This window comes from Castor canadensis, chromosome 17 (genome assembly GCF_047511655.1).
Source record: "Castor canadensis chromosome 17, mCasCan1.hap1v2, whole genome shotgun sequence".
Classification (NCBI taxonomy): domain Eukaryota; kingdom Metazoa; phylum Chordata; class Mammalia; order Rodentia; family Castoridae; genus Castor; species Castor canadensis.
In genome coordinates, this window is record NC_133402.1 from 45377732 (window position 1) to 45392097 (window position 14366).

At 46.9% G+C, this 14366-nt stretch overlaps 1 non-coding gene across 1 annotated transcript; it reads right to left on the minus strand.

Annotated features, from left to right (window-relative positions):
- Positions 1–1062: 1062 nt before the first annotated feature.
- LOC141418689 (small nucleolar RNA SNORA16B/SNORA16A family) lies at positions 1063–1176 on the minus strand. The gene has a single exon (XR_012443346.1). It is a non-coding gene; the product is annotated as a small nucleolar RNA SNORA16B/SNORA16A family (small nucleolar RNA).
- Between the last annotated feature and the right edge of the window lie 13190 nt (positions 1177–14366).

The following is a 14366-nucleotide window of genomic DNA, read 5'->3' on the forward strand; positions in this document are numbered from 1 at the left end:
TCCCTTTCTATTCCTCTGGAATAGAAAGAGAGCCATCCAAATCATTCCCTTACTGATAGCCATGGAGATCACTGCTGGAGTAGGTACTGGCATTGGGGGCATTTCTTCGTCAATTTATACCTATCAAAACCTGTCAGCAGAATTTAATGATGACATAAAACAGGTCACTCAGTCCATAGAGGCTTTACAAGACCAGGTAGATTCACTCACGTCAGTAGTGCTCCAAAAATATGTGCACTTGACCTATTAACTGCTGAAAAGGGTAGAATGTGCCTTTTCCTAAACAAGGAGTGTTGCTTTTATGCTAACAAATCTGGGGTGGTCAGAGACGTGGTCTGACAGTTAAAGGAACGTGTTACAAAAAGGAGCAAGAGCTAGCCAATTCATGGTCCTTCTGGGACAACTTATGGGGCTGGGTTCCTTGGGCACTACCTCTGGCTGGTGTACTTTTTATGCTCCTTCTAATACTCCTATTTGGCCTTGTATAATAAATGCTCTCTCCAGATTCATATCTCAACAGGTCCAACAGATCAAACTCCAGCTCTTAGTCAAGGAATACTTACCTCTGCCTACGCATGAGCCCTCCATCCCATTCTTTTTTTTTTTTTTTCTAATGTGAATGAGAACACAATTATCCTAAATCTCATTGTTCCCTTCACCTGGTCCTCAAAAACAAGACCTTTTGGTCATTTTTTTTTTATTGTTTTATTATTCATATGTGCATACAACGCTTGGGTCATTTCTCCCCCTGCCCCCACCCCCTCCCTAAGACCTTTGGTCTTGACAGAGCATTGCCTTACGCGCCACTGAATGTTCCCAGGACCTACATCCAAGATGCTCAATCGCCCCTGCATACTGGTTCTTAGGTCAGCAAGCTACTTCTCTATACCGGTGACTTTTTTTTTTTTTTGCTGGGACTACGGTTTTAACTCAGGGATTCGTGCTTGCAAAGCAGGCACTCTACTGCATGAGCCACAGCTCCAGTCCACTTTTGCTCTGGCTATTTTCCTGGGTTGACCTTGAACCTGGATCCTAACCATCTCAGCCAAGTAGATAGAATAGTTCTGTCTTTTCCCAAAATGTTGCAGATCAGTTACAGCAAACAGAACGGCGACCGTCAAGGAAAAAGCTGTTAATCTGGGCTCCTCTTTGACCACAGCAGCTATGTGGCCTCCATCCCATTCTATTGGGGGCCCCTGGAGACTACACAGGTCAATCCCTGAGACAAATACCACCTCCCCTATCCCCCTGTCACCCCATTGTCAGCACAAAGCAGCTAAATGAATCACCACCCCTCTCCCTAACAGCAGATGGGTGCTTGTCTCAGAGGAGGGACTTGTTGGGTCTGGAGACCTAACGCAGAATAAGTAGCCTATTCTCCATGGAGAGCCCCATGAGCCCTGCACCCTGAGGAGTTATAAATCTACATTCCTGCATCCCGAGAGAGAGTCATAAACCTGCATTCCTGTACCCTGAGGAAGAGATACAGGGCCCCACAAATCTGCCACAGGACTGATAAATGAAATTTCCCAATGTTGCTTTCCCCATTTCCCCCCCAATAATGGGCAAACAGATCAGCTCATGTAAGGGGCCCCCATGCAAATTCATGCCCAACAGGAGGAACCCACCTGACTGAAACCCTAACCCAGAGTTAAAGTGTCCTTAAGAAGCCCCAGCCTTCACCTGAGCAGCCAGTTACCGGCTTCCGGGCTCCGCTGCGCTTCGCTAGCTGTAGTCTTTCCTTTCTCTCTAACAAATCCTACTTTATATACCAGCTTTGGCTATCATTCAGCTGCCTCACAAGCCAGTTCTCTAGCCTGTGAAGGCAAGGACCCTTGACACCGTCCTCCAACACTTTCACACTGGCACATAACATCATCAAACTACAAATGCCCCTGATGGAGATGAAAACAACCTACTATAGTGGTCCTCTCGACAACCCTCTCACAGTCAGCCCTGATGCTGCGGGCCCTTTCATCGCCCCCTGTCAGCAGGAAGCAGTTACTGAACAGACTTCGTAGTCCCTTTCCTAAGAGCAGTTAGGGTGACCATTGAGAGGAGGGATTGAAGGACGGAACGCAGGGGGTCCCAAAAGGTGATAAGTGCTCAAGGAGATACCTCTCCTTCCCAGGAAACTTCTGTCTGCACCTAAGAGACATTTTTGCCCTCAGACAATACTCAAAAAGGCCATTAAAACCCAATCCCCAACCTGACCCATGGGACCACCAGTTTCCAGGTCCCCTTGCATTCTCCACTATGCAGTCTTTCTCTTCTCTTCTCCACAAATAAAATCTTTCTGACCTCTGCTGCTGGAGTCTGCCTATGCTTTCATTCTCAGAGTGAGCTCAAAAACCCTGAGCACCTGAAATTCCTGCACATGTCATCTGTGCATCAATCTGTGCATCAGTCCCTGCCTTTGATTTTATTGTGGAGAGCTGAATAAAATACACATGGTCAAAGATAATGGGTCCAGGTGACTGAGGTGGCTGTTAAAACAGGGAGAGGTCATTTTTGGCCCCTGGGATGATTTCCTGTATTTGGGTCATTGTCTTGTTAAAAAAGACATTTGTGTACTGGTTCCTGCTCTAATTGATAGAGAATTTCTGTTTGAAATTCCTAACTTTTGCTCTATCTAGCTCTTGGTTCTTGTTTTGTTAAATTCACTTGTGAAACCTCCCTGTGCCAGACACACCTTGTGTTTAAGATGTGGATTACTCTTGGGTAAAGAATTAAGCTTTAGGGTAGTGGCTAACTTCAAAGCATCCTGTGATAGCCCCTGGGCTCTGGCTACCTGATCCTAAATAGAGATTAGTAGAGTTGGGAAGTTGAATTACAATGATTTCTTCCTGTCTTCCTACTGGTCCAAAGTCTTCAACCATCAACTTTGCCAGGAAAAGAACTCAGGATCAGAAATGGTGGTGTGGGTGTCCTGATCAGACCAGCAGGTTGACCAGGGTGCAGTTTGGCCTGGAGATGTATCTTTAAAGTCTCTGAGTACTGTGGTTCCTGAAAACAGAATAGAGAAGGCACTAGCTGGGTCAGGGCTGAAAAAGATAAGCAAGGTTAGGCCAGAGCCCACACGAAATGGAGTCCAGATGTAAAGTGGAGTTACTTAGACTCTATTGTTGGCTTTACATAACCATTGGTTTCCTTTATGGCATGGTTGTTATTTTGCACTGACACCTTAAAGATAGAACTGCACCCAGGTGAGAGCCAAGACATCGTCAGACACCCCCCTCCCCGCACCCTCCACCCCCACCCCCGCTCCCAAGCCCCAACGGTCCTCTTCACCGGTAATGGGGAAGCAGGCTGCACATGTTCTGGCTCCCTGGGGTTAAGCTTTAATAGAGGCCCTCTAACTGGTGGTGCCAGCTTATAGTCTCAGCTACTCCACCAGCGAGGAGGTGAGACAGAATAGGAAAGGCCCACCCTCCCTCAAAGGGTGTTTTCCTCTTAGTGTGGACATAGATGGCTTTTTGCAGGTGGGTGGGAGCAGGCACCATCGCCCAGCAGCTGGGCTGCAGAAGGAGGTGTAGCAGCTTCTGCCTCTCTCGGGGTTCAAATCACCACTGCTTCCACAGCAAGGGTGGATTGCTGCCACTTGTGCTCCACTGCAGCTGCCGGGCTTCTGAAGTTGCTGCCACTGCCACCACCTTCCCAGGGATTTTCCTACAACCCCTGCAGTGGCTGTGATAAACACCAATCCCCCTACATGACAGCCCAGTGCAGACCCACCCAGCATGCATCTTGCATGTGCAGATTGCTGAGTCAAGGGCAGACCCTGGTGCCAAGAATAAGCCATTCTCTTCTTAAGGACTTTGGGCCAGATGGTAGCCTTGGGTCTCTTATCTCCCAATGTACTGGTGTTAGTCTCCAGATCCATATGTCCTGCTGTCCTGAACATTCCTTCACTCCCCTGATCAGCAAGATAAGGAGAGGAGCTGATGGCCTTGCCTGAAGCTGAAAGAGTGTTCTTCAGTTCCCTCACATGGGAGAGAAAAGACAAAGAGAAAGAAAACATAGTGCTTAAAACTTTTGTTGGAAACAACTTGGATAACTGGAAGCAGGCTGGCCAGTAAAGTGAGTTAGTCATTAGGCTAAAATGTCTTATTTAAGGTGAGCTCACTTAGGTGTCTGCTCCTCTTACGAGACAAGTGCAAACTGCTTAATTAAAAAGCATTGGAGCTTTAAAAGGAAAGCATATGCTAAACTATATCTAGCAACTTCAAACGCATGTCTGTAAGATAGTAAGAATGATTATGCACCAGTGGTTTAATTCCCTTACTGTCAGAAGTCATAAAAACCCAATGAAAAAACCTTTCAGATACATGCCATGAGAACAGCCAAAATAGATGATTAATTGGAATATATGATCAGTACAAAGAAATCCAGTAGAGCTTAGAATTCAGGAACACAGCCCAAAACTTACGTATGCACTGCTTGTTAGGGTACCTTTGAGGCTTGCAGCCCACTCAGCCTGAAACCGGCCATGACTAACATGACCCAAGCCACCACTTACTGGAACAAAGGGAGGTGGGACGGTTTCTGGGAACAGGGACTGTTTCTGGTTAATCTTGCTAAACGGTATGTGAGTCAATGAGTTAAGACACCTGGTGTTTATCAAGTTCCTGATAAGTAATCTTCAAGTAATCTTGCCCCACCACCAGGATGTGGGTGATATCAGATATATGTGTCCCCAGGGGCCATAAAAATTGCTGTGTGACCATGACTAATGTTTAAAAAATATAAAAGCAGCCTGAATTTTGCATTCAGGGTCCTCGTTGAAACCCGCTGCGTCGGGCAGATACCCGGACCCCAGCTAGCTGGAAATAAACCTTGCTTTGTGGCTTACATTATTGTGAGTGTCTTTTGTTCCTCTGAGGGGTGGTCAACCTCAGACCCCAACATGCTAAGATAGGATAGCTGCCTCCTCCCTCATGCCTCCCTCCCAAGAGTGTGTGCTATCATTCTCTCACGGCTGACTGCCCCTGAATTTTTTTTTTTCAGTACTGGAGTTTTCAGGATACCTTGAGACAGTCCACTAGCCCTTCTTTTGGGATGGGTTTTTTAAAGATAGGATCCTAGGATCCCACCCAGTCTGGCTTTGAATCATGATCCTCCTGACCTCTGCCTCCTGAGTAGCTAGGACTACAGCGATGAGCCACCAGCACCGAGTCAAGGATCTGGTGTTAGAGGGCAAGTTTAGGTCCCTGCTCTCTAACACTAGAGGAGTCCCTTACTCCTCACTCCTAAGAGAAGTGACATAATCAGACCTCAGCTCTTAGTGTCAAGGGCTCTCAGTGTTACCAGGTGACTGAGGCTTCATTGGGGCTTTTGCTGTGGCACAACAGAGGCAGTATAGGGGACAGAGGTGAGGGGCGGAGCTTATATAGGCAAAGGTGTTTTCGCATAGGCACAGTCAGCTATTGGCTATAGAATTTCTACACCATGCTAACTCTTTATTATTATTATGGCAGTACTGGGGTTTGAACTCAGAGCTTCATGCTTCCTAGACAGGTACACTACTGTTTGAGTCATACCTCTAGTCCTGTTACATGCTGGTGTCAAGGGTCCCTGCCTTCACAGGACAGGGAACTGGCTCATGAGGCAGTTGAATGATGAGCCAAAGCCAGTCTATGAAGTAGGATTTATTAGAGAGAAAGGAAAGCTACAGACAGAGAAGTGTAGTGCAGCCTGGAAGCCGGTAACTCCCTGCTCAGGTGAAGGCTGGGGCTTTTTATGGACCCTCTAACTCTGGGTAAGGGTATCAGTTAGGTGGCTTTTTTCTATTGGCCATGTATTTGCATGTGGGCTCTCTTAGATGAGCTGGTCTGTTTGCCCCTTACTGGGGGGGACAACCTTGAGAGCATTTTGTTTCTCAGCCCCTTGGCAGATTTATGACACCCTGCATCTCCTCCTCAGGATGCAGGAATGCAGATTTATAACTCCTTCTCAGGGTGCAGGAATGCAGGCCTCTAACTCCTCAGGATGCAAGAATGATATTGCTCTCCATGGGGGATGGGCTACTTACTCATCCACCTTAGGTATCCAGACCTAACCGTCCTTTTTGTTCTGGTTTATTTTGGGAATGGGGTCTCACTTTTTACCAGGCCTGCCTGGACCACAATTCTATTTTATGCTTCCTGCCATAACTCAAATGACAGAAGCACAACAGCACTCCCAACATTTTTTTTTAGTTAAGGTGGAGTTTTGTAAACTCTTTTGCCTGGGCTGGGCCTAGAACCACTATCCTCCCAATCTCAATCTCCCAAATAGCTAAGATTACAGGCCTGAACCAAAGGCTCCCACTCTAGTTCTTTGTTCTTGGCAAAATCAATAAACCTTACCTTCCTTTTCTTCAAACTCTGCTCTTGTTATTTGTAAACAGGCATTGAGATGAGGAGAAAGAACTGTCCGGAACACTCTGGAATTGCCCCGTGTGGAGCCTGAGTGCTCCTTGCAGGACTAAACATGCATAGTATAGAAAGATTTATTTGGATACTTTTATCTTTTCACTTATTTTGCCTCTCCACTATATTTTCCCTCTCTCAGTGACAGCAAGGGAGCTGCACTTGGCCTTCTCAAGATTTTATCGGAATTGAACAAAAGAACCCTTAGCTGAGAGAAAACAGTGGCAGTACCGCTCCAGCCCCACATTCAAGCTCCGAAGTTCTGGACAAGATAGCGAGACCCTCCCACACACAAAGTAACAACAACAAAAAAAACCCACTTTTTCTTTTTGCAAAAGCTAGTGCCATACACGGTATTGGCTTCTATGTATGATGGGCAGCTCATCCTGCTCAGTATCAGCTGAGCCTAGACGGATAAATTTACTGACTCAATATTGCCCCAAACCATGGGGCCAGGCCTGCCCCAGCTCCTTCCTGGGGGCCTCCCCAGCTGAAGGCCTCTGTGTTCCCAGCCTTCACAGTCCAACCAGCATATTCAGAAAACAAAACAAACTTACTATCAACATCCCTGGCCCTGAGGTATAGCAGGACCAGGACTTGCTCAGGCCATCTTAACAGCCCACCTCTCTCTCAAAGCAAGGTGCATGTGTTCTTGAAGGAACAGTTGCTATGGTCTGGTGGACTGGTCTAGGTATAAACTGGCTGGTGAGGCACTCTGTGGTCTCCCGTCTACATAAAGGAGAGTGTCCCTGGCATGACGTATAGGTGAAGAAGGAAGCGTGGCCTGCAGGGAGGCTCAAGCCTGTGGGGTTGTGGGAACCAGGCCTGGTCCATTCTTACCACAGTGGCCCACTGTCCCTGGAATACCCTGTCAGGAGCAATACAGTCATCCTCTCCAGCCCATGGGGCATAACACCTGGCTCCTCATGGCTCAAGGTGCAGCCTATTTAGCTAGTCCCTCATCCTCCACCCTGTGGAACCTTGTAGCAACTCCCATGTCCTACCCTGGGGCTATATCTCACTAGGCCCTCTTGTCTCTGTCCAGCCAAAGTCCAAGGGGGGTCCAGGAAGATGTCCTAGCCTTCATCCACTGAGCAGCATAGCCAACTGCGGCACAGGGAGGAATGGTCCCCACCCAGTAGTCTTCTTGGGTCAAGAAGTCAGGGAGGGTACACCAGGCTAGGGCTCCCATCTGTGGGAGTTAGGACAGGACTCACTCAGATGGCTTTTAGCTAGAGAGATGGGCAGGAAGACTTAAGGGCAGGGCCCAAGATACCTCCAGGTGCTACCTTGCCTTCCCCCACCCTTCTCCACTCAGCCTGAAGGGCCTCTCAGCAGCAAAGGGAGGGGAGTGGCAAGCCCCCTTGGGCGGAGTCTCAGAACCAAAGTGCTTTGTGGAACAAGGTCCCAGCCCTAGGAATCTATCTCCCTCCTGGGCCAGAGCTGGGCTCCCTTACGCACATCACACCACAGCCTCACAGGTGGGCACACAGCAGGTACCACATCCCCATCCCCATCTTGTAGGTACAGCTTAGCTTGCCAGAAAGTGAAGGAGGTGGGCTTCAAATCCAGATCCATGGGCTCCAGAACTCTATTCACTAATGGCCATGGAGGTTCCACAGCCAGTCTGCCCTCTCTCCTATGATGACATGTGTGACCCCCCTGCCCAGTACCATGGCTGGATGTGCCCAACCAAGACGGGTTAGCGTAATCCTCAAGGTAAATAGACACAGGGATTCCACCCCCAGCAACAGAGATAAAGTCTCCTGACCAAGCTTCACTTCTGGCTAATGACCCAACCAAGGTTCAGGTAGTTAAAATTACAGATTTAAGACAAACCCTGGAAGTTGAGATAGGATATGGAGAAACCAATGCCTGGGTGGAGTGGATAAAATATTCTGTAGGCGCACTAAACAAGAGCTGCAACAACCTGAGGCCCAAGTGACCCCTTTTCCGCGAGGACAGAACTCAGACAGCTCAGGGGGAAAATGCATGACTGCTCTGTTCCAAGATAAGACTTCCTGGGGGAATCAAACTTGCCAGAGTTTTCCCAAGGCAAAACCTCCCTGAATCTGAATCTGAAAACATCAGATTTTCTAAGTCTGGCATCAACTACACCTCCAGTCTCTCATGATGGTGAGAGGGGCCACTACACTACCTTTTGGGATGTATACAAGACCGTATGTCTGTGGAAACTAATCACTCTACATCAAGCCTACCCAAGCTGATGACTGGTGGTATTGCAGAGAGGGACCATTACTGGCAACCCTCCTGAGTAACTGGAGTGGAACTTGCAATTGGTGATCCCTTTTACCCTAGCATTTTCTAATTCCACCCACTGAACAGTAAACAAATGCCCCAATCTAAAAGAGAGACACCAGGTGGGTCCTTTGATGACAGCAAGGGAATTGCAGAGCAGTTGGATGCTACTAGCAGCAGAAAAAGGTGGAGTATGTGTCATGATTGGAGTAGTGTTGTACTTTTATTCCAAATAACACTGCCCCAAATGGAAGCATTATTAAGGCTTTCCAAGGACTGACTGCACTAGCCAATGAACAGGCTGAGAATTCAGGGGTTAATGACCCGCTCACAGGATGGATGGAAAAATGGTTTGGGAAATGGAAAGGAGTTATGACCTCAGTCCTCATGTCATTAGTTATTGTGTTAGGGGTCCTAACTACTATTGGATATTGTATAATCCCTGTATCCAGGGCCTAGTCTAAAGGTTAATTGAAAGAGTCCTAACCAAATAGACCCTAGTATCTTACCAACAGAATAACCTCCTCCTTCTGGATACTGTTAAACAAGAACGTCAGTTAATGCTAACCAATTCAAGGAAAAGAGTGAATAGTACAAAAAGAAAAAGGGGGAAATTGTGGAGGATAATTTGTCTTTTCCTTCAAAGAAACAGAATTATAGGATGTGAGGGCGATCTGGCTGCGACATCTGTCACCCCATTGATCGTCAGGGATGATTCGGCTGATCTAGCTGGCTAGGCAGGTGTCCCCTTCCTCCCTCACCGCTCCATGTACGTCCCTCCCGAAGCTGCGTGCTTGGTCGAAGAGGACGACCATCCCCGATAGAGGAGGACCGTTCTTCAGTCAAGAGTATATGAGTAGCTGCGCTCCCCTGCTAGAACCTCCAAACAAGCTCTCAAGAAACAGAATTATATACTCAACCCTGGTAAATCCACTTTAAAGAAGCTGCCTATTATGCTTGCTTAACTCATGGCTTCCCAGAATGTTAAATGTTAACCTTGCCCTTTACCTTATGTACAGTTAATGAGAAAGACTGTGAACCCTGACTCCTACACCAAGAGGAGAAGGGGGCAGTGTTGTGTCAGGGATAAAAACCCCAGCAGACTTCCCTCCTGATGTGCTTGCTTAGCAGATCTTTGTCAGTTGCAAACCCTTGAAAAACTCTATCTTGGATCCAGAATGGAGAATGTTGGATCTTATACAAAAGAAGACCAAAAAAAAATTTTTCTTGCAAATTTTACAAAGACACGACCAAGTGTGATCAATAGTATGGCACCCCAAAAATGGCCCTGCGCTGATCCTTGGAACCTGAAGACATGCTTCACTACATGGCAAAAGGAGCTTTGCAAATGTAATTACAATTATGGACCTTACACTAAGGCTATTATCCTAAATTACCCAGGTGGCTCATTCTAATCACTTGAACACTAAAAACAGACAGCGGTCAGGAGCCAGTGGCTCACGCATGTAATCCTAGTTATTCAGGAGGCAGAGATCAGGAGGATCGTGTTTTGAAGCCAGTCCGGGGAAAACAGTTCTGTGGTGAGACCCTATCTTGAAAAAACCCACCACAAAAAAGGGCTGGCAGAGTGGCTCAGGTGTAGGCCCTGAGTTCAAGCCCCAGTACCAAAAAAAAAAAAAATCAGCTTTTCCTAAGGTCAAAGAGACAGCAGCAGAAGTGATAGCGATTTTAATGAGAAGAACTCGACCTGCTGTTGCTGACTTCCCCATGGAAGGGGTTAAATAGAAGCCAAGAGAAAGAAATAAAATAAAATGTTTGAGCCTGGAAGTATGATTTTCCCCAGAGACCCTGGTAAGAGTCCAGAGTAGACAAAACTTGGATATTGGTTCTGTGAAACCCTATGCAGATTACCAAGCCATTTTTAACCCAATTTAAAATCTGCAACAATGAGAGATAGTAAGTGGATTCTGTTCTAAGCAGCTACGTTGGTGGTTGGTTGTTATGGCATCAATAAGAAACTCATAGCCAGGCGCCAGTGGCTTACGGGCACCAGTGGCTCAGCTCATGCTTGTAATCCTAGCTACTCAGGAGGCAAAGATCAGGAGGATTGTGGTTTGAAGCCAGCCCAGGCAAATAGTTCTGCAAGACCCTATCTTGAAAAACCCTTCACAAAAAATAGGGCTGGTGGAGTGGCTCAAGGTGAAGGCCCTGAGTTCAAGCCCTAGTACTGCAAAAAAAAAAAAAAAAAAAGGAAACTCATGCACCTGGGAACACTGTCCCAGGGCCAGCATGGAAGTGTCTGAGTGACACTTCCTAATTTCTTTCCACCCACTTTGGCAATCACTTTGCTTTCTTTAGAAGGGACACAACAGTTGCCCAAAGAAACTTCAAGGTGCACTATTTAGTATGTCACCCAGGTCAACTAGCAACATTCCACATGATGCTCTCACTTGTGCAGGCAGAGAAGTTCCCTACAGGCCATGGGGAAGTCAGCATTCCAGAGATTCCCAGCATCAAGGTAGGTGAAGCAAGGGGCATGCTAAGTAAAACAGGTAAGGGCTGGTCAGGAACTAGAGCATTGGGCAGGTATAAAGGGTTTGAAGCTCACCTGTTGGAAGGCTCTAGGCTGGAAGAATCTATGAAGGGAGCTTCTGAGGGTGGGAGAGCACTAGAAGGCTGGAGACTCCTAGCAACCTAATCTTTATTACATAAAGCATTCCAGCCTATGCCGGTCTGGATCTATCTGAGGATCTTACACCTCACTGCTGCTGTGGCCCTCTTTGTCATGGTATCAAATGTTCCCAACCTGGACATTGCCTTTACCTTTTCCTAACTCCCAATTTCTGGCAGCTCCATCCCATGGCTCCACAAACAGCACTGAGGGGTTTTCCAGAGTGTGAATTTGTAGAAGAGCAAGGATGTGCTCTTCTGACAGGTTGGATTATGTTCAGCACAGAGGAAGCCAGGAATCCTCATCCATTCCCTATTCATCTGAGTTAGGCTTGCCCAGAGTCTCACATTCTCTTCATGCCCTTCTGTTCTGGAGAATTCCATCCTGTACCCATGCTGCTAGCTGCTGAGACTGCCCTGGCCCAGGCCCACCTCAAATCCTCAGCAAGCTGCCTCTGACCTGGAGTCCTTCCCACTCTGTAGACCCAGTGGCTGTCAGGTGTCACACAGTGCCAGCCTATCTTACTGGCAAGAAATGGAATGGCCGTCCTCTTGAACTGGCCCCAGGTCATCCAGTCAGGCTTTTCTCCTCACCTGCCTGGTAGTACCCACCTGATGGGGGCAGTCCATGAGCACGGATGGATCTAATGAATACCTGACCTCCAACCCATGCCCCATTCTCCACTTAGCCTGCTTCAACTCTCCCTAGCATAGTGCCTTTGAGTCTTCCCTAGGGCTGTTGTGGGCCCCTCCCTCATACAAGGCCATTGCTAATGTGAGGGAGAAGCCCTCTGCCTGCCCCCCTTCCCTCCCAGGTTTAGTTCATACACTCCAGCCGCTGCATTGGTTAGGTCCATGTAGGCTGTCTTCCTTTTCTCCCTGCACCTCTCCATTGCTGTCTACACAAGGGCGGGTCTCTCAGAAAAATACTCATTCTGGAAACTTGGCTTGCTACAAATATTAAGATTTTATTGTTCCTACCATGGCATCCTACAGTTGATAAATGTGATCCGAGAGCTTTGTCTTCCAAGTAATTGAAAACTCCGATTGGTGGTGACAGGTCTTTGACAGCCTTGGAGATGCGATACAAAGTTACGTAAGCTCCAGCCCTCAGCCATGCTGCACTTCCCATGAGTCTTTTTGATCTAAACTCTGCCTCTTCCACACTAAACATCTGCTTCCTGCATGTTTTCTTATTATAATGACAATGAATGTGCATATCTTTCACCAAAAATAAGTTGGAATTATGCCACTTTGGAAGAACTTTGATATGGATAAAATTGCTCATTTGAAAGTTGCCCTAGAACAAAACCCAAAAACAAGTCTGATAGTTTGCTCTTTTGTTGTTGTTTTGAGACAGTCTCATAATATAACACAGACTGACCTCAAACTTGAGCTCCTTGTGCCTCCCCTCCTGAGTTCACAGGCACATACTACCATGTCCAGCCATTAGCATACTTTTAATCTTGTGATTCCTTTGGATAGCTCTGTCTTAGTTATATTTGATTGTATTTTTAAATGAAATCAAATATACAAATTAATCCTTAAGAATACAGACCATGCCCCCAAACTGAATTTACTTAATCTCTCAGAAATTAAAGCTTGTATAGCTAAAATAATTACCCTCACTCAGGCATGCCAACTGGCAAAAATAAAGAATTATGTTTCTCTACTGGTAGCAAAGGTACTTTTTTCCATAGATGCAGAATGCTTTGGAAGGACCCAGGGAAGAGTTGAGTAGATGGAGTCTCCAGGGTCTGCCTTGTAGGTCCATTGTGAGGGTGAGGAGTAAGTGCTGTGATTGGCTGGAAGGCTTTGATGTCACAAATGCCAGGTGCTGGTACCAGAGAATAAGAGGAGTATACCATGGGGTCAGAGGAGACTGACAACCTTCTGCTATTTCTCAAGGTAATCTCTTCAGTCTTCCTTCTGCCAAAACTTCCCCCGTCCCAGCAACAACTTGGAATCCACAGGGCATCCCAGCATCAAGCCCAAGATTTTCTCCCACCGCCACTAGAACACACCCACCTCTTTACTCAGCATTGGATAACAAACAGCTGCCAGACCTCAAAACCTGCACCAGTGACCCAGAAGGTAAAGGCTTCTGGATTTCACCAGGAAGGACCATCACTTCATACCTTATAAAAGAAACAGAACCTGGCCTGCCACAGCAGCTCAAAGCCTGTAACCCTAGCTACTTGGGAGCAGAGATCTGAAGGATCTTGGTTTGAGACCAGCAGAGGTAAAACATTTGTGAGACCCCATCTCAAGCAATGGCTGGGCATGGTGGTATGCACCTATCTTCTCAGCTACTCAAGGAAGCACAAACAGGATTGTGGTCCAGGCCAACCTGGGCATAAAGTGAGAGGCTATCTCAAAAGAAAAAAAAAAAAAGTACAAAACAGGGTTGGCAGAGTGACTGAAGTACAGAGTGCCTGCCTAGCAAGTGTGAGACCCTGAGTTCAACTCCGGTACCACAAAATAGAAAGAGAAAGGCAAGGAGAGAAAGGGAAGGAAAAGAAAGGGAGGGAGGGAGGGAGGGAGGAAGGAAGGAAGGAAGGAAGGAAGGAAGGAAGGAAGGAAGGAAGGAAGGAAGGAAGGAAGGAAGGCCTCTTAATTCACAGGAAGTAGTTTTGGGCAATCAACTGTGTTCCATTTACTGAGAGCAGGAGGGGACTGGAGATGACCAGTGTGTTTCTTACTGAAAGTTTGCTCAAACCTAGAAATTCACTTGGGATACCTGGTAAGAGCTCTCCTCTTCCTGGCAAAGCTGATGAAGGGTCTGAGAAAGGATCTGGTGAGGCATAGGTAAGTGTGTTGAGGCCAACAGACCATGGAGTTTCTTAGTCCCTGCAGTGCAAGGGGTGGGTCCCTCAATGGCCCACAGACGGAGAACTCAACTCAGCTTTCCTTCCTCTTCATTAGCTATCCAGAAGGCAGTTGGAATCAATGAACACACACAGTCAACACTGTGGTAATGAACTTTTGTAGAATCAAATTGGCAAAAAGAAAAAGAAAAGAATTAGAACTTTTTATGAGTCTTTATTCAATTTATGACTCTGGTAT